At 52.5% G+C, this 10,000-nt stretch overlaps 18 non-coding genes and 7 pseudogenes across 18 annotated transcripts in view; all 25 read right to left on the minus strand.

Annotated features, from left to right (window-relative positions):
- Nucleotides 1–130: 130 nt before the first annotated feature.
- LOC139281921 (5S ribosomal RNA) lies at nt 131–249 on the minus strand. The gene has a single exon (XR_011597045.1). It is a non-coding gene; the product is annotated as a 5S ribosomal RNA (ribosomal RNA).
- A 505-nt stretch (nt 250–754) lies between these two features.
- On the minus strand, nt 755–873 carry LOC139307403 (5S ribosomal RNA; annotated as a pseudogene).
- Nucleotides 874–1,028: 155 nt separating this feature from the next.
- On the minus strand, nt 1,029–1,147 carry LOC139307481 (5S ribosomal RNA). The gene has a single exon (XR_011599665.1). It is a non-coding gene; the product is annotated as a 5S ribosomal RNA (ribosomal RNA).
- A 227-nt stretch (nt 1,148–1,374) lies between these two features.
- Nucleotides 1,375–1,493, minus strand: LOC139307805 (5S ribosomal RNA; annotated as a pseudogene).
- A 161-nt stretch (nt 1,494–1,654) lies between these two features.
- Nucleotides 1,655–1,773, minus strand: LOC139305056 (5S ribosomal RNA). Its single transcript, XR_011599214.1, has one exon. It is a non-coding gene; the product is annotated as a 5S ribosomal RNA (ribosomal RNA).
- A 149-nt stretch (nt 1,774–1,922) lies between these two features.
- On the minus strand, nt 1,923–2,041 carry LOC139304317 (5S ribosomal RNA). The gene has a single exon (XR_011599090.1). It is a non-coding gene; the product is annotated as a 5S ribosomal RNA (ribosomal RNA).
- Nucleotides 2,042–2,190: 149 nt separating this feature from the next.
- Nucleotides 2,191–2,309, minus strand: LOC139281710 (5S ribosomal RNA; annotated as a pseudogene).
- A 157-nt stretch (nt 2,310–2,466) lies between these two features.
- On the minus strand, nt 2,467–2,585 carry LOC139305438 (5S ribosomal RNA). Its single transcript, XR_011599279.1, has one exon. It is a non-coding gene; the product is annotated as a 5S ribosomal RNA (ribosomal RNA).
- A 454-nt stretch (nt 2,586–3,039) lies between these two features.
- LOC139307634 (5S ribosomal RNA) lies at nt 3,040–3,158 on the minus strand (annotated as a pseudogene).
- Nucleotides 3,159–3,372: 214 nt separating this feature from the next.
- LOC139305577 (5S ribosomal RNA) lies at nt 3,373–3,491 on the minus strand. The gene has a single exon (XR_011599297.1). It is a non-coding gene; the product is annotated as a 5S ribosomal RNA (ribosomal RNA).
- A 319-nt stretch (nt 3,492–3,810) lies between these two features.
- On the minus strand, nt 3,811–3,929 carry LOC139307699 (5S ribosomal RNA; annotated as a pseudogene).
- A 182-nt stretch (nt 3,930–4,111) lies between these two features.
- Nucleotides 4,112–4,230, minus strand: LOC139282136 (5S ribosomal RNA). The gene has a single exon (XR_011597252.1). It is a non-coding gene; the product is annotated as a 5S ribosomal RNA (ribosomal RNA).
- Nucleotides 4,231–4,385: 155 nt separating this feature from the next.
- On the minus strand, nt 4,386–4,504 carry LOC139303917 (5S ribosomal RNA). Its single transcript, XR_011599016.1, has one exon. It is a non-coding gene; the product is annotated as a 5S ribosomal RNA (ribosomal RNA).
- A 528-nt stretch (nt 4,505–5,032) lies between these two features.
- LOC139281973 (5S ribosomal RNA) lies at nt 5,033–5,151 on the minus strand. The gene has a single exon (XR_011597094.1). It is a non-coding gene; the product is annotated as a 5S ribosomal RNA (ribosomal RNA).
- A 461-nt stretch (nt 5,152–5,612) lies between these two features.
- LOC139282093 (5S ribosomal RNA) lies at nt 5,613–5,731 on the minus strand. The gene has a single exon (XR_011597209.1). It is a non-coding gene; the product is annotated as a 5S ribosomal RNA (ribosomal RNA).
- Nucleotides 5,732–6,209: 478 nt separating this feature from the next.
- LOC139281954 (5S ribosomal RNA) lies at nt 6,210–6,328 on the minus strand. Its single transcript, XR_011597076.1, has one exon. It is a non-coding gene; the product is annotated as a 5S ribosomal RNA (ribosomal RNA).
- Nucleotides 6,329–6,674: 346 nt separating this feature from the next.
- LOC139307487 (5S ribosomal RNA) lies at nt 6,675–6,793 on the minus strand (annotated as a pseudogene).
- Nucleotides 6,794–7,266: 473 nt separating this feature from the next.
- Nucleotides 7,267–7,385, minus strand: LOC139305828 (5S ribosomal RNA). Its single transcript, XR_011599346.1, has one exon. It is a non-coding gene; the product is annotated as a 5S ribosomal RNA (ribosomal RNA).
- A 382-nt stretch (nt 7,386–7,767) lies between these two features.
- On the minus strand, nt 7,768–7,886 carry LOC139307419 (5S ribosomal RNA; annotated as a pseudogene).
- A 163-nt stretch (nt 7,887–8,049) lies between these two features.
- LOC139282090 (5S ribosomal RNA) lies at nt 8,050–8,168 on the minus strand. Its single transcript, XR_011597206.1, has one exon. It is a non-coding gene; the product is annotated as a 5S ribosomal RNA (ribosomal RNA).
- Nucleotides 8,169–8,317: 149 nt separating this feature from the next.
- On the minus strand, nt 8,318–8,436 carry LOC139303980 (5S ribosomal RNA). Its single transcript, XR_011599026.1, has one exon. It is a non-coding gene; the product is annotated as a 5S ribosomal RNA (ribosomal RNA).
- A 305-nt stretch (nt 8,437–8,741) lies between these two features.
- LOC139305018 (5S ribosomal RNA) lies at nt 8,742–8,860 on the minus strand. The gene has a single exon (XR_011599208.1). It is a non-coding gene; the product is annotated as a 5S ribosomal RNA (ribosomal RNA).
- A 221-nt stretch (nt 8,861–9,081) lies between these two features.
- Nucleotides 9,082–9,200, minus strand: LOC139307352 (5S ribosomal RNA). Its single transcript, XR_011599651.1, has one exon. It is a non-coding gene; the product is annotated as a 5S ribosomal RNA (ribosomal RNA).
- Nucleotides 9,201–9,640: 440 nt separating this feature from the next.
- On the minus strand, nt 9,641–9,759 carry LOC139304714 (5S ribosomal RNA). The gene has a single exon (XR_011599156.1). It is a non-coding gene; the product is annotated as a 5S ribosomal RNA (ribosomal RNA).
- A 227-nt stretch (nt 9,760–9,986) lies between these two features.
- LOC139303782 (5S ribosomal RNA) overlaps nt 9,987–10,000 on the minus strand; it is a 119-nt gene continuing 105 nt past the window's right edge. The window contains exon 1 of the ribosomal RNA XR_011598978.1: nt 9,987–10,000. This exon is cut by the window's right edge and continues 105 nt beyond it. This is a non-coding gene — a ribosomal RNA (5S ribosomal RNA).

The following is a 10,000-nucleotide window of genomic DNA, read 5'->3' on the forward strand; positions in this document are numbered from 1 at the left end:
CTGTGTATGTGGCAGTGGCAGTGGCAGTGGCTCTACATAGTGTGTATGTGACAGTGGCAGTGGCACTTTAAAGTTGGGTGTTTCACTGCTGGAGCAGCGCCCTGGCTGGTTCTAAAAAGTGAAGTGGAAAAGCTTACAGTACCTGGTATTCCCAGGCGGTCTCCCATCCAAGTACTAACCAGGCCCGACCCTGCTTAGCTTCCGAGATCAGACGAGATCGGGCGTGTTCAGAGTGGTATGGCCATAAGCCTGTGGGCCCTTTGCATACACGCTCCTTATAGTGTGTATGTGGCAGTGGCAGTGGCTCTACATAGTGTGTATGTTATAGTGGCAGTGGCTCTACATAGTGTGTATGTGGTAGTGGCAGTGGCAGTGGCTCTACATAGTGTGTATGTCACAGTGGCAGTGGCACTTTAAAGTTGGGTGTTTCACTGCTGGAGCAGCACCCTGGCTGTCTCTAAAAAGGGCCAGACCCTGCTTAGCTTCCGAAATCAGACGAGATCGGGCGTGTTCAGAGTGGTATGGCCGTAAGCCTCTGGGCCCTTCCCATACACGCTCCTTATAGTGTGTATGTGGCAGTGGCAGTGGCTCTACATAGTGTGTATGTGACAGTGACTCTACATAGTGTGTATGTGACAGTGGCAGTGGCAGTGGCTCTACATAGTGTGTATGTGACAGTGGCAGTGGCACTTTAAAGCTGGGTGTTTCACTGCTGGAGCGGCACCCTGGCTGTCTCTAAAAAGGGTAGTGGAAAAGCTTACAGCACCTGGTATTCCCAGGCGGTCTTTCATCCAAGTACTAACCAGGCCTGACCCTGCTTAGCTTCCGTGATCAGACGAGATCGGGCGTGTTCAGAGTGGTATGGCCGTAAGCCTCAGGGCCCTTCCCATACACGCTCCTTATAGTGTGTATGTGGCAGTGGCAGTGGCTCTACATAGTGTGTATGTGACAGTGGCAGTGGCACTTTAAAGTTGGGTGTTTCACTGCTGGAGCATCACCCTGGCTGTCTCTAAAACGTGAAGTGGGAAAGCTTACAGCACCTGGTATTCCCAGGCGGTTTCCCATCCAAGTACTAACCAGGCCCGACCCTGCTTAGCTTCCGAGATCAGACGAGATCGGGCGTGTTCAGAGTGGTATGGCCGTAAGCCTGTGGGCACTTTGCATACACGCTCCTAATAGTGTGTATGTGGCAGTTGCATTGTCTCTACAAAGTGTCTATGTGGCAGTGGCAGTGGCTCTACATAGTGTGTATGTGGCAGTGGCAGTGGCAGTGGCTCTACATAGTGTGTATGTGACAGTGGCAGTGGCACTTTAAAGTTGGGTGTTTCACTGCTGGAGCAGCGCAATGACTGTCTCTAATAAGTGAAGTGGAAAAGGTTACTGCACATGGTATTCCCAGGCGGTCTCCCAAGCAAGTACTAACCAGGCCCGACCCTGCTGAGCTTCCGAGCTCAGACGAGATCGGGCGTGTGCAGAGTGGTATGGCCGTAAGCCTGTGGGTCCTTTGCATACACGCTCCTTATAGTGTGTATGTGGCAGTGGCAGTGGCAGTGGCTCTACATAGTGTGTATGTGACAGCGGCAGTGGTTCTTTAAAGCTGGGTGTTTCACTGCTGGACCAGCGCGTTGGCTGTCTCTAAAAAGTGAAGTGGAAAAGCTTACAGCAGCTGGTATTCCCAGGCGGTCTCCCATCCAAGTACTAACCAGGCCCGACCCTGCTTAGCTTCCGAGATCAGGTGAGATCGGGCGTGTTCAGAGTGGTACGGCCGTAAGCCTGTGGGCCCTTCGCATACCCGCTCCTTATAGTGTGTATGTGGCAGTGGCTCTACATAGTATGTCAGTGACAACGGCAGTGGCTGTTTAAAGCTGTGTGTTTCACTGCTGGAGCATCACCCTGGCTGTCTCTAAAAAGGGAAGTGGAAGAGCTTACAGCACCTGGAATTCCCAGGCGGTCTCCCATCCAAGTACTAACCAGGCCCGACCCTGCTTAGCTTCCGAGATCAGACGAGATCGGGCGTGTTCAGAGTGGTATGGCCGTAAGCCAGTGGGCCCTTCGCATACCCGCTCCTTATAGTGTGTATGTGGCAGTGGCTCTATATAGTGTGTAAGTGACAGTGGCAGTGGCTCTTTAAAGCTGTGTGTTTCACTGCTGGAGCATCAACCTGGCTGTGTCTAAAAAGGGAAGTGGAAAAGCTTACAGCACCTGGTATTCCCAGGCGGTCTCCCATCAAAGTGCTAACCAGGCCTGACCTTCCTTAGCTTCCGAGATCAGACGAGATCAGGCGTGTTCAGAGTGGTATGGCCTTAACCCTGTAAGCCTGTGGGCCCTTTGCATACACGCTCCTTATAGTGTGTATGTGTCAGTGGCATTGTCTCTACATAGTGTGTATGTGACAGTGGCACTTTAAAGTTGGGTGTTTCACTGCTGCAGCAGCACCCTGGCTGTCTCTAAAAAGGGAAGAGGAAAAGCTTACAGCACCTGGTATTCCCTGTCGGTCTACCATCCAAATACTAACCAGGCCCGACCCTACTTAACTTCCGAGATCAGACGAGATCGGGTGTGTTCAGAGTGGTATGGCCGTAAGTCTGTGGGCCCTTCGCATACACGCTCCTTATAGTGTGTATGTGGCAGTGGCAGTGGCTCTACATAGTGTGTGTGACAGTGGCTGTGGCTCTTTATAGTGTGTACGTCACAGAGTCAGCGGCTTTTCATAGTGTGCATGTGACCGCATCGGCAGCTCTTGGCACCGTCTATGAGCACTGATACCCGTACTTCATCAACACACTGTGCCCTCCTCAACCCCACGCAGTTCAGCCTGCAGAAAGCTCCAGCAACCTTGCCCACCAGCCCAACTCGTGGGCCCACGCTTAAGCACCTCCCCGCGGACTACAGCTTGACAGGCGCGTCCGACGCAGCTTTGTGGCCCTGGTGCTCCGTATCTCTGGCACTCTGCTCAAGGCGTGGAGGGCTCAATGAGTTCAGCTAGGTGTTTCACTGCTGGAGCAGCACCCTGGCTGTCTCTAAAAAGGGAAGTGGAAAAGCTTACAGCACCCTGTATTCCCAGGCTGTCTCCCATCAAAGTACTAACCAGGCCCGACCCTGCTTACCTTCCGAGATCAGACGAGATCGGGCGTCCTCAGAGTGGTATGGCCGTAAGTTTTGGGGCCTTCGCATACACGCTCCTTATATTGTGTATGTGGCAGTGGCAGTGGGTCTACATCGTGTGTATGTGACAGTGGCTCTACATAGTGTGTATGTGGCAGTGGCAGTGGCTCTACATAGTGTGTATGTGACAGTGGCAATGGCACTTTAAAGTTGGGTGTTTCACTGCTGGAGCAGCGCCCTGGCTGGTTCTAAAAAGTGAAGTGGAAAAGCTTACAGCACCTGGTATTCCCAGGCGGTATGCCATCCAAGTACTAACCAGGCCCGACCCTGCTTAGCTTCCGAGATCAGACGAGATCAGGCGTGTTCAGAGTCGTATGGCCGTAAGCCTGTGGGCCCTTTGCATACACGCTCCTTATAGTGTGTATGTGGCAGTGGCATTGTCTCTACATAGTGTGTATGTGACAATCCCAATCAGTTCAGCCTGCAGAAAGCTCCAGCAACCTTGCCCACCAGCCCAACTCGTGGGACCACGCTTAAGCACCTCCCCGCGGACTACAGCTTGACAGGCGGGTCCAACGCAGCTTCGTGGCCCTGGTGCTCCGTATCTTTGTCACTCTGCTCAAGGCGTGGAGCGTTCAATGTGTTCAGCTAGGTGTTTCACTGCTGGAGCAGCACCCTGGCTGTCTCTAAAAAGGGAAGTGGAAAAGCTTACAGCACCTGGTATTCCCAGGCGGAATCCCATCAAAGTACTAACCAGGCTTGATCTTGCTTAGCTTCCGAGATCAGACGAGATCGGGGGTGTTCAGAGTGGTATGGCCGTAAGCCTGTGCGACCTTTGCATACGCGCTCCTTATAGTGTGTATGTGGCAGTGGCATTGTCTCTACATAGTGTGTATGTGGCAGTGGCATTGTCTCTACATAGTGTGTATGTGACAGTGGCACTTTAAAGTTGGGTGTTTCACTGCTGGAGCAGCACCCTGGCTGTCTCTAAAAAGGGAAGAGGAAAAGCTTACAGCACCTGGTATTCCCAGGCGGTCTCCCATCCAAGTACTAACCAGGCCCGAGCCAGCTTAGCTTCCGAGATCAGACGAGATCGGGCGTGTTCAGAGTGGTATGGCCGTAAGCCTCTGGGCCCTTCGCATACACGCTCCTTATAGTGTGTATGTGGCAGTGGCAGTGGCTCTACATAGTGTGTATGTGACAGTGGCAGTGGCACTTTAAAGTTGGGTGTTTCACTGCTGGAGCAGCTCCCTGGCTGTCTCTAAAAAGTGAAGTGGAAAAGCTTACAGCACGTGGTATTCCCAGGAGGTCTCCCATCCAAGTACTAACCAGGCCCGACCCTGCTTTGCTACCGAGATCAGACGAGATCGGGCGTGTTCAGAGTGGTATGGCCGTAAGCCTGTGGGCCCTTCACATACACGCTCCTTATAGTGTGTATGTGGCAGTGGCAGTGGCAGTGGCTCTTCATAGTGTGTATGTGGCAGTGGCAGGGGCAGTGGCTCTACATAGTGTGTATGTGACAGTGGCTCTACATAGTGTGTATGTGACAGTGGCAGTGGCTCTTTATAGTGTTTACGTCACAGAGTCAGTGGCTTTTCATAGTGCGCATGTGACCGCATCGGCAGCTCTTGGCACCGTCTATGAGCACTGATACCCGTACTTCATCAACACACTGTGGCCTCCTCAACCCCACGCAGTTCAGCCTGCAGAAAGCTCCAGCAACCTTGCCCACCAGCCCAACTCGTGGGCCCACGCTTCAGCACCTCCCCGCGGACTACAGCTTGACAGGCGCGTCCGACGCAGCTTCGTGGCCCTGGTGCTCCGTATCTCTGGCACTCTGCTCAAGGCGTGGAGCGTTCAATGAGTTCAGCTAGGTGTTTCACTGCTGGAGCAGCACCCTGGCTGTCTCTAAAAAGGGAAGTGGAAAAGCTTACAGCAACTGGTATTCCCAGGCGGTCTCCCATCCAAGTACTAACCAGACCCGACCCTGCTTAGCTTCCGAGATCAGACGAGATCGGGCGTGTTCAGAGTGGTATGGCCGTAAGCATGTAAGCTTGTGGGCACTTTGCATAAACGCTCCTTATAGTGTGTATGTGGCAGTGGCATTGTCTCTATATAGTGTGTATGTGGCAGTGGCATTGGCAGTGGCTTTACATAGAGTGTATATGACAGTGGCAGTGGCACTTTAAAGTTGGGTGTTTCACTGCTGGAGCAGCACCCTGGCTGTCTCTAAAAAGGGCCCGACCCTGCTTAGCTTCCGAGATCAGACGAGATCGGGCGTGTTCAGAGTGGTATGGCCGTAAGCATGTTAGCTTGTGGGCACTTTGAATAAACGCTCCTTATAGTGTGTATGTGGCAGTGGCATTGTCTCTATATAGTGTGTATGTGGCAGTGGCATTGGCAGTGGCTTTACATAGAGTGTATGTGACAGTGGCAGTGGCACTTTAAAGTTGGGTGTTTCACTGCTGGAACAGCGCCCTGGCTGTCTCTAAAAAGTGACGTGGAAAAGCTTACAGCACCTTGTATTCCCAGGCGGTCTCCCATCGAAGTACTAACCAGGCCCGACCCTGCTTAGCTTCCGAGATCAGACGAGATCGGGCGTGTTCAGAGTGGTATGGCCGTAAGCCTCTGGCCCCTTCGCATACACGCTCCTTATAGTGTGTATGTGGCAGTGGCAGTCGCAGTGGCTCTACATAGTGTGTATGTGACCGTGGCTCTACATAGTGTGTATGTGACAGTGGCAGTGGCAGTGGCTCTATATAGTGTGTATGTGACAGTGGCAGTGGCAGTGGCTCTACATAGTGTGTATGTGACAGTGGCAGTGGCACTTTAAAGTTGGGTGTTTCACTGCTGGAGCAGCACCCTGGCTGTCTCTAAAAAGGACCCGACCCTGCTTAGCTTCCGAGATCGGACGAGATCGGGCATGTTCAGAGTGGTATGGCCGTAAGCCTGTGGGCCCTTTGCATCCACGCTCCTTATAGTGTGTATGTGGCAGTGGCATTGTCTCTACATAGTGTGTATGTGACAGTGGCAGTGGCACTTTAAAGTTGGGTGTTTCAATGCTGGAGCAGCACCCTGGCTGTCTCTAAAAAGGGAAGTGGAAAAGCTTACAGCACCTGGTATTCCCAGGAGGTCTCCCATCCAAGTACTAACCAGGCCCGACCCTGCTTAGCTACCAAGATCAGACGAGATCGGGCGTGTTCAGAGTGGTATGGCCGTAAGCCTCTGGGCACTTTGCATACACGCTCCTTATAGTGTGTTAGTGGCAGTGGCTCTACATAGTGTGGCAGTGGCAGTGGCAGTGGCTCTACATAGTGTGTATGTGACAATCCCACGCAGTTCAGCCTGCAGAAAGCTCCAGCAACCTTGCCCACCAGCCCAACTCGTGGGCCCACACTTAAGCACCTCCCCGCGGACTACAGCTTGACAGGCGCGTCCGACGCAGCTTCGTGGCCTTGGTGCTCCGTATCTCTGGCACTCTGCTCAAGGCGTGGAGCGTTCAATGAGTTCAGCTAGGTGTTTCACTGCTGGAGCAGCACCCTGGCTGTCTCTAAAAAGGGAAGTGGAAAAGCTTACAGCACCTGGTATTCCCAGGCATTCTCCCATCCAAGTACTAACCAGGCCCGACCCTGCTTCCCTTCCGAGATCAGACGAGATCGGGCGTCCTCAGAGTGGTATGGCCGTAAGTTTTGGGGCCTTCGCATACACGCTCCTTATAGTGTTTATGTGGCAGTGGTAGTGGCTCTACATAGTGTGTATGTGACAGTGGCTCTACATAGTGTGTATGTGACAGTGGCAGTGGCTCTACATAGTGTGTATGTGACAGTGGCAGTGGCACTTTAAAGTTGGGTGTTTCACTGCTGGAGCAGCACCCTGGCTGTCTCTAAAAAGGGCCCGACCCTGCTTAGCTTCCGAGATCAGACGAGATCGGGCGTGTTCAGAGTGGTATGGCCGTAAGCATGTAAGCTTGTGGGCACTTTGCATAAACGCTCCTTATAGTGTGTATGTGGCAGTGGCATTGTCTCTATATAGTGTGTATTTGGCAGTGGCATTGGCAGTGGCTTTACATAGAGTGTATGTGACAGTGGCAGTGGCACTTTAAAGTTGCGTGTTTCACTGCTGGAGCAGCGCCCTGGCTGTCTCTAAAAAGTGAAGTGGAAAAGCTTACAGCACCTTGTATTCCCAGGCGGTCTCCCTTCGAAGTACTAACCAGGCCTGACCCTGCTTAGCTTCCGAGATCAGACGAGATCGGGCGTGTTCAGAGTGGTATGGCCGTAAGCCTCTGGCCCCTTCGCATACACGCTCCTTATAGTGTGTATGTGGCAGTGGCAGTGGCAGTGGCTCTACATAGTGTGTATGTGACAGTGGCTCTACATAGTGTGTATGTGACAGTGGCAGTTGCATTGTCTCTACATAGTGTGTATGTGACAATCCCACGCAGTTCAGCCTGCAGAAAGCTCCAGCAACCTTTCCCACCAGCCCAACTCGTGGGCCCACGCTTAAGCACCTCCCCGCGGACTACAGCTTGACAGGCGCGTCCGACGCAGCTTCGTGGCCCTGGTGCTCCGTATCTCTGGCACTCTGCTCAAGGCGTGGAGCGTTCAGATGGGTGTTTCACTGCTGGAGCAGCACCCTGGCTGTCTCTAAAAAGGGAAGTGGAAAAGCTTACAGCACCTGGTATTGCCAGGCATTCTCCCATCCAACTACTAACCAGGCCCGACCCTGCTTACCTTCCGAGATCAGACGAGATCGGGCGTGTTCAGAGTGCTATGGCCGTAAGCTTGTATGCCTGTGGGCACTTTGCATACACGCTCCTTATAGTGTGTATGTGGCAGTGGCATTGTCTCTACATAGTGTGTATGTGACAGTGGCAGTGGCACTTTAAAGTTGGGTGTTTCACTGCTGGAGCAGCGCCCTGGCTGTCTCTAAAAAGTGATGTGGAAAAGCTTACAGCACGTGGTATTCCCAGGAGGTCTCCCATCCAAGTACTAACCAGGCCCGACCCTGCTTAGCTACCGAGATCAGACGAGATCGGGCGTGTTCAGAGTGGTATGGCCGTAAGCCAGTGGGCCCTTCGCATACCCGCTCCTTATAGTGTGTATGTGGCAGTGGCTCTATATAGTGTGTAAGTGACAGTGGCAGTGGCTCTTTAAAGCTGTGTGTTTCACTGCTGGAGCATCAACCTGGCTGTGTCTAAAAAGGGAAGTGGAAAAGCTTACAGCACCTGGTATTCCCAGGCGGTCTCCCATCCAAGTACTAACCAGGCCGGACCCAGCTTAGCTTCCGAGATCAGACGAGATCGGGCGTGTTCAGAGTGGTATGGCCGTAAGCCTCTGAGCCCTTCCCATACACGCTCCTTATAGTGTGTATGTGGCAGTGGCTTTGTCTCTACATAGTGTGTATGTGGCAGTGGCAGTGGCAGTTGCTCTACATAGTGTGTATGTGGCAGTGGCTTTGTCTCTACATAGTGTGTATGTGGCAGTGGCAGTGGCAGTTGCTCTACATAGTGTGTATGTGGCAGTGGCAGTGGCAGTGGATCTACATAGTGTGTATGTGACAGTGGCAGTGGCACTTTAAAGTTGGGTGTTTCACTGCTGGAGCAGCGCCCTGGCTGTCTCTAAAAAGTGAAGTGGAAAAGCTTACAGCACCTTGTATTCCCAGGCGGTCTCCCATCGAAGTACTAACCAGGCCCGACCCTGCTTAGCTTCCGAGATCAGACGAGATTGGGCGTGTTCAGAGTGGTATGGCCGTAAGCCGCTGGCCCCTTCGCATACACGCTCCTTATAGTGTGTATGTGGCAGTGGCAGTGGCAGTGGCTCTACATAGTGTGTATGTGACAGTGGCTCTATATAGTGTGTATGTGACAGTGGCAGTGGCTCTACATAGTGTGTATGTGACAGTGGCAGTGGCTCTTTAAAGCTGGGTGTTTCACTGCTGGAGCAGCACCCTGGCTGTCTCTAAAAAGTGAAGTGGAAAAGCTTACAGCACCTGGTATTCCCAGGCATTCTCCCATCCAAGTACTAACCAGGCCCGACCCTGCTTACCTTCCGAGATCAGACGAGATCGGGCGTCCTCAGAGTGGTATGGCTGTAAGTTTTGGGGCCTTCGCATACACGCTCCTTATAATGTTTATGTGGCAGTGGTAGTGGCTCTACATAGTGTGTATGTGACAGTGGCTCTACATAGTGTGTATGTGACAGTGGCAGTGGCACTTTAAAGTTGGGTGTTTCACTGCTGGAGCAGCACCCTGGCTGTCTCTAAAAAGGGCCCGACCCTGCTTAGCTTCCGAGATCAGACGAGATCGGGCGTGTTCAGAGTGGTATGGCCGTAAGCATGTAAGCTTGTGGGCACTTTGCATAAACGCTCCTTATAGTGTGTATGTGGCAGTGGCATTGTCTCTATATAGTGTGTATGTGGCAGTGGCATTGGCAGTGGCTTTACATAGAGTGTATGTGACAGTGGCAGTGGCACTTTAAAGTTGGGTGTTTCACTGCTGGAGCAGCGCCCTGGCTGTCTCTAAAAAGTGAAGTGGAAAAGCTTACAGCACCTTGTATTCCCAGGCGGTCTCCCATCGAAGTACTAACCAGGCCTGACCCTGCTTAGCTTCCGAGATCAGACGAGATCGGGCGTGTTCAGAGTGGTATGGCCGTAAGCCTCTGGTCCCTTCGCATACACGCTCCTTATAGTGTGTATGTGGCAGTGGCAGTGGCAGTGGCTCTACATAGTGTGTATGTGACAGTGGCTCTACATAGTGTGTATGTGACAGTGGCAGTGGCAGTGGCTCTACATAGTGTGTATGTGACAGTGGCAGTGGCTCTTTAAAGCTGGGTGTTTCACTGCTGGAGCAGCACCCTGGCTGTCTCTAAAAAGTGAAGTGGAAAAGCTTACAGCACCT

Source organism: Enoplosus armatus, chromosome 2 (assembly GCF_043641665.1).
Source record: "Enoplosus armatus isolate fEnoArm2 chromosome 2, fEnoArm2.hap1, whole genome shotgun sequence".
In the NCBI taxonomy this organism is placed as follows: Eukaryota; Metazoa; Chordata; class Actinopteri; order Centrarchiformes; family Enoplosidae; genus Enoplosus; species Enoplosus armatus.